Raw genomic sequence first — 7,357 nt, forward strand, 5'->3', positions numbered from 1 at the left:
GAAGTCGGTCGCAGCAAGATAGATCCGGTCAAAATCTTTTGGATGGAGGAAGAGAGAAGATTGACCAACAAGTTGGGTTGGTGGCATGAAAAATCTGGCCAAACTTTTAGTCAGCAGTTTGCAAGAGTTGGTGGCTCTTAGAGGTTGGTGACACCAAGGAGGGGGTGGTACAACAAGAGGAGGGGAGAAAATAAAAACTCTCAAAAGATTATTTTCCTCTTGTTTCATTGATATGCATTTATATACCTCTTTATTAAGGATTGAGGAACAAGCCAAGGCCCAAGCTCATATCACATATGTAAGCCCGAATCACCTACCAGAGGTGTGAACAAAATCCAAACTCATGTCATATAAGTAGGCCTAACCTGCCTACAAGAGGCATATCCCTTAAGCAATTCCAATGTGTCAAATACTTTTCATATTTTCCCTTTGTTTGGTTTAACTAGACTTAATCTTTTTCTCTCTTTGAGAATCCTATTCACTAACTTGTTCTTAAGTTTTTAAGACATACTCATAATGCATGTAACTCGATAGGTTTCTAATTATGTTGGTCTTCCATAATTAATTAAAAAATCATAGTTGACTTTAGAACTTGTTTTGAGCCCTTCAACATCTATAGCTATCAATGTGTCTGTTCCTTTCATTCATCTCATACCCACTTAGTTCAGGATATGGTCTATTTGTCAGTCCCTACTAGGTTGACTACATCACACCTAGTCCAAGTTGTAGTTCATTGTCCTATGGATTCAAATTACTTTAAAAAAAGTATATGACCAAGAAGATCATCCTTTTGACATATTTTCTTTGGCCAAAGACTTATAAGTAATAATTCTGACAAGAGGTCATAGAATATACATCTATTTATAAAAGGAGTGGTGAATTTTCTGTAGCCTATTTAAACACATTCAGATATATTGGCTTATAAACAATCATCCTAGATTTATACCTCCAAGGAGATGTCCTACTAAGATGTTAAAGTATAAGACTCCATGACCAAGATGACTTGAATACCTGAAGTATAAGGAAACTTGTACTTGAGGTATAATGAGATGTTCATCAACATGTAAAAAATCATATGAAGTCTCATAGCAGGTCACATCTGATAAACTAGCTACACTTAACTAGCATTTACATGTCAAGTCTCAACATCTCAATGTTTTCAGCCAATGAGGATCAACTTCTTAGATAAACCAAGGAGTATAATATGTGCTAGTCTCACTAATTTGATGATGTGCAATCTATAGGTCCCGTGCGGCCAACAAGAGAAGGGGGGTGAATTACCCTATAAAGAAAATTCACACCTTTCTCAAATTATTGGGCTTAAACAATTACAAACTTAACAAAAAGATAATAGAAAAAAGAAGAGTACGAGATAAACAAATTTACTTAGTTTGCAATTAGAAGATTGCTATTCCAAGGAAAGTAGGCTCACTATGAAGATCTCCTTCTCAAACAAAATGTCGGAGGCAGAGAAATCTCGCACACAAAAATAAAGCTCAGAAATAAAAAGTAGAATGAAATTTAAAGTACAGAAGTGTGCTCTTCCAAACTACTGACATCAGGGCTCTATTTATAGTCGGCTAGTCGAATCTAACCATTTACTGATATGGCATGATCCGAGTGCCTGAACCCTATCCGGGTGCCCCTAGTGAGGCAAAGTCTATCGACATGCAATGGCCTTTGTAATGGTGTGAAGATAACTTTTTATCCGCTCCCGAGCTTCGGGACCCGCTCCAAGCGCCCGGACAGCCGCTGACGTGGACCCAACACTGATCCACTCGACGAGGCACCCTGGTTGGCACTAAAGTGATTTGGGCACCTAGACTGGTCAGCCATGTCCTGACTGTCCGGTGCCTTCTCCGATCCCTGCCTCCTTCTCCGGTCACTTGGGTGATCCTCCAGCCTTCCAAAATTGTGCTCACCTGAGCCCAACACCGTCCTTCTCTCCTTGAGTAGTCTTCTACTCCAGCTTCTCATCCCTTGAAAACACCACCTGCTTCCTTCTCATGCACCAGCGTACTCTTCCGCAACACCTTATTCTTCAGACACACCGAGCTCATCGACTCTCTCCCGTGTCATCCTTCTCGCTAGCTGCGTCTTTCACTCGACTTCTTGTGCTCCTAAGTTCTTGCACACTTAGATAGAAGGATCAAATACATAAGACCTAATCTGATTTGGTTGATCATACTAAAACTACCATAGGGTACTTACAATCTCTTTTTTTTTGATGTGAGCAACCCAAGTTAAATTAGGATAAGAAAAAAAATAATAAAATAAAATAGTTATGTGCAAGTAAAAGAATATGCAAATAACCCAATAACAACATTATTAACTCCCCTTGGACTTAACCTTAATTCTCTCCTTTTGATCACATTAAAAATAAAAGTACTAACTTTTTTAAAAAAACCAAGGAAATTTTTAACGGTAAAATTAGGCCGCCAATAATTAAAAAAAAACTATTAATTGTTGAAAATCTAAATTTTTAGGATTAAAAGACTAGATTTGCTAAAATTAATTTTAAAATTCACTTTAATCACTGAAAAAAATTTAACTTGTAAAAGACTTTTATCTAGATCTATGGAAAATCTTTCACAAAAAGATAAGTTTTATCAACATGATAAAAAAATATTTTTGGCAGAAACGTATATTTTTCAATATAGTATTAAAAATAATTTTTTGTTTTGAAAAATCTTGAAAATATTTCTAAATATTGAGAACATAATGTCTGATAGTAAAAAAAAATCAACTTTTCAAAAATTGAATGTTAGAGAATTGTTAATATTAAAAATTAAAATTTTGATAAAAAATTTGTAGAAACTTCAATATCAGTCAAAAAGTTTTGAAATTTTTTTAAATAATAAAGATATTTATTCAGGTCTAGGAAAAAATTCACAATAATTTTTTTTATTGGACAGAAAATAAATATTTTTCACAAAACAGATAGTTTCCAAGATAATTATTAAAAATAGTTGTCAAGTTTGAAAAAAGTTTAAAAATTTTCTGAGTATGCAAACATGATAAAAACTACAAAAAAAAATATTTTTTTTGAATATTAAATGTTAAAAAGAATTTTATATTAAAAATTAATATTTTGGCATAGAATTTGTAAAGAATTCTAATAGTCACTACAACAAAAATATTAAAAGACAACGATTAAAAACTGTTGTCGTAGGCCCTTTAAAACCATTGTAATTGGCAGTGTTGTTAAAAGTGGGGGGCTACGACAACGGTTTTAAACCATTGTCTTTGAATGAAAAGACAACAGTTTTGCAATGGTTTTAAACTGTTGTCTTTGAATGAAAATACAACGGTTTAAAACCGTTGTTGTTTAGAGCATTTTTATTAACAATGCGAGTTTACAACCGTTTTTGGGGCTACGATAACAGTTTTTAACCGTTGTCTTTGAGGGTGATAGACAACAACAATGATTTTAAATCATTGTCTTTTCAATTATTATCTTTTAATACCAATATATATCATATTTCAATATAAATATATAATAAAGAATCATAATCACAAAAGAAAGAATATTTTCCATATCAATGTCATTCAAAATGTTAATACAAGAATTACAATCACAAAAGAAGAAACATGTCTAATATTCAAATAAAATTTATCTCAATACAAATAAATAAATAAACTTCATTTACAACTAATGAACAATAGTCAAAAGACTAGAAACTTGTGATGGTGGTGCATGACATGTAGGATTGCAAGTAATTATTGTCAACCCATGCCCCATCACAATCTTCAACTTGTAGAATGTCATTGGACTCCTCTTTCTCACTTGCTGATTCTTCCATGTCAACCTTTTCTAACATTGTTGATCATCAATTCCATAATAAATCCAGTCTTCCCACACCAGCTCCATCAAAAAGTCCAATCTTTTCATCCCTTTGATAAGGCACCAGGAGATCTCGACATATAAAAAATGCACATGAATACTCATTTTCATTGGATTAGGAGTCTCCAATACAGAAGTTTAAAAATGCACATATGAAAATGCTCACCCTTGTTTTATCTCGTATAACAAATAGTAGAGTGGTCTTATGAGGACTAAACAATCTCAACATCACCTGTCATGAGGTAAACGAAAGCCACTAAGCAAAACTCAAATTAAAAGTATATGTAAAAAAGTTGTAAGATGGGAATAAGATTAAGATAGTGAAAGATAACCTGGAAGACTGTCTTTAAAAGAGGCTTGTTTGTCACTTGTTCTCAACCAATATCATGACACCACCTATATCATAGAGGCAAATGCTCACTCTTGTTCTAGACAAAGGTAGCATTTGATGCATAATGAAAATGAACTTACATGTTTATTAGAACTATATCAGAAACTGCTAAAGTAAAATCAAACGTAATATATAAAATGAAACGGTTAAATTTTATTTGAACATGAGACATGTAATATAAAAAACTTCGAACTTAAAAGAAATGAAATGTAATTGATGTTTAATCGGGTCAAATTTCAAGATTACATTAGTTGCATTAGTATCATCTCTTGAGAAAAGATATATAATCAGTTGCATTATTACCATCTCCTGAGAAAAGATAACTAAGGAAAATTGGCATGCATGTTATATAGAAAATTCAGAAGACCACATATTTTTTATTTAGAGCAAGTCTATATAAAACATGCACTATACATTACCCTCCAATGCAATTGCTGGCATGCCACGTAAATGACTTTCAACGGACTCTGCATTTGAGGCAGCTTAAATTATCTGGAGTGTTTTTCCTCAGGAATATAATATTCCACTATGCTCTAATGGCTTCTCTTGCAGCTCCCAGCAACAATTTGTCATGCGATATGGATATCCTGCGTCCCTGTTCACGGTAAAGCTCCACTGCATGCTGTCCATGGAGCAGCCAATCAACAGGAGCCACATTTACAATCTCCACACAATTGAATCCAGAATTGAAATCAGCACCATAAAGAACCTAAACAACCAAAGTCAGAATATGAGTTAAAGTTCTACCTGGCTGCAGGTTCTGGTCGAAACCATCTGTAGATTCCATCTACACTTTCATATGTTGATAATCCATCTTGAAGATTGGAGTAGCTTCCTTCTACACTTTCAACTTGTTTGCAGGAATCATCTCACTGGTGGAATGAGCAAGTATTCTGCATAGAAGAGCTGCAAACAGCAAAAGCAAATTCGACGATTAACTTCTGTGTGATCCACAATCAAGGATTTACTTGTTCATGAAATAATTCAAAAAAATGATAATTTACCTTCCAAATAAACATGTAGAAAGATGTTATTGCAACTTTGCTCGTGAGATCGAGAGAACTAGCATGACTCCACAGAATTAAAGCAAGGACTACATGACCCAAAATCTACAAAGCCGATAGGATTTTATCCTCTTATGGTTTGAACAAGAAGAGGGGGGAAAACAAAGGAGAACCGTTTCAATTGTTAAATGATGTTAAATAGTAATACCGACAGTCACTCCTGCAGTTCAATTGCTTCCACTGCAAATAAAGTGGCTCTTGTATATACCATGAACTATTGAGGGACAAATCATTGCTGGAATACATGCATTGTTCAATTGTATGGTCACCAATTATTCTAATTCTCTCACATTACTCCACACAATTTCTGATACGCAGGGATGACATGAAACACAAAACATAACCTCATGTGTAAAGTATCTACTTCCAAGTAATTTAAGTCCAATCGTCGATTGTCAATTAAAGTCAGACACAAGAAAAAAAATTAAAAATAAAGAAAGAATTTAAAACAAATGATTAAGGAAGTCTCAACAATCAATAGTTAAGAATTGCAAGACTTCTAGCCATATTTGTTAAACATATTAAAGTTGTATAACTCAATGCATCATAGAATGTGAGAAATCAACATAGTGGTACTAAATTGATGAATACTATGGTCTCAAAATTTGATAGCTGTTATTTTTTGTATCATGCTAGTATGAAGTTCCCAAAAGATGTGCATGCACTAATGATAAATTAAAAGGACAAAATGAATGTTCATCTCTATTTCCAGGCCCTATGACTAACAAGATGAAATAAGAAGAAAGAGTTGAAATTCTGGAGTAAATTAAACATCAGCATTCTGGACGTCTCTGGCTAACTAAAGCTAGTATAAAGGACACAAGCAACCAAAACAGCATTTTAGCGATTGTCGAGGCTATACATAATTCCAACAGTGTTCAAAAATTCATATTAACCATCAACCTTCAGTAAAATTTTCACGCAAACTTTTAGACAAATTGTTATGCTTTGGAAATACATTTTGCAGTCCACTCATTGACCGTAGAAGTAATTGGCAAGGGAAAAAGCCCTAATCTCAAACAATCTGACAAAATAAAAGAAGAGAAGGATCCCTTAAACAATTTAATCTACATGCATCCATCAAATGTTGTACTGAGAGAAAGAATTGAGGTAGTGCTTACTATAGTAATGGATGCAGCGGCGGCGAGATGGAGATGCCTTTGGAGTGTGGAAACCAAATATATACAAGGATGGAAACCAAACCTTAAAGAGAAAGGAAAGGCGAGGAAATAGGGCTCTCGTCGCCTCATCGATGGACAAATAGGAGAGGGCCACCTCCTCTTCCGGTAAATAAAGGGAAAAGTTGTGATATGGAAGAAGATCGAGTATGCAAGAACCGAGAGGGAATTGCGCGAGGATGGAAAGATTAGAATCGGCTTTGCTAAAATCATCATGGTAAGGTTTTCCAACCTTGTGGCCTCTGTTGCCCATCTCTCTCCCTCCCCGTGACTAGTTCGCTACGAGTTGTGAAGGGGCGATGGGTTTAGGGCTTGGAGAGGAAAGGAGAAGGGGCGGCAAGTTTAGGGCTTGGAGAGGAAAGGAGAAAAAAACTTGAAGTAGGTGAAGAGATCGAGAAGGGCGGCAGGTTTAGGGGTTGGACGAAAATGCTTAAGGATCGAGAAGGTAAAGGGGGAATGCAGCGACAAAAAATTTCGAGAAGAGGGAAACAAAAAATGCGGCGGTAAAAAATGGCGAAGGGAAAAAATGACGAAGGAAAAAAATAACGGTATTCAACAACACTTAATAGACAACGATTTTCAAAAACCGTTGTCGTAATCCCAAAAAAAGCGTACATAGACAACAATTTTCAAAAACTGTTGTCGTAGCCTTTAAAAATCGTTGTCATAGCCCCAAAAAAATATAAATGGACAACGGTTTTTAAAAACCATTGGCATAAGCAAAAAAAAATGCTAAAAGACAACGGTTTTTGTTAAAACCGTTGTTAAAAGGTAAAAAGACAATGATTTGGCATAAAATCGTTGTCGTTTGAGTGTTGTTGAATGAGAATTTTGTTGTAATGAGTCAAATTTTTTTTAACAAATTCATGTTATTAGAGGG

At 34.7% G+C, this 7,357-nt stretch overlaps 1 long non-coding RNA gene across 4 annotated transcripts; it reads right to left on the reverse strand.

Moving 5' to 3' along the window:
* Nucleotides 1-3,581: 3,581 nt before the first annotated feature.
* LOC122025737 lies at nucleotides 3,582-6,934 on the reverse strand. 4 transcript variants are annotated; one of them, XR_006123816.1, is made up of 6 exons: nucleotides 6,421-6,934; nucleotides 4,983-5,141; nucleotides 4,655-4,899; nucleotides 4,177-4,240; nucleotides 4,011-4,076; nucleotides 3,582-3,916 (listed from the first exon to the last, which is right to left on the reverse strand). It is a non-coding gene; the product is annotated as an uncharacterized LOC122025737 (long non-coding RNA). The 4 variants fall into 4 exon arrangements; XR_006123817.1 differs by adding an exon at nucleotides 5,240-5,344 and having other exon boundaries at nucleotides 3,582-4,076; XR_006123818.1 differs by having other exon boundaries at nucleotides 3,582-4,076; nucleotides 4,655-4,857.
* Between the last annotated feature and the right edge of the window lie 423 nt (nucleotides 6,935-7,357).

Source organism: Zingiber officinale, chromosome 9B, assembly GCF_018446385.1.
Source record: "Zingiber officinale cultivar Zhangliang chromosome 9B, Zo_v1.1, whole genome shotgun sequence".
Taxonomy (NCBI): domain Eukaryota; kingdom Viridiplantae; phylum Streptophyta; class Magnoliopsida; order Zingiberales; family Zingiberaceae; genus Zingiber; species Zingiber officinale.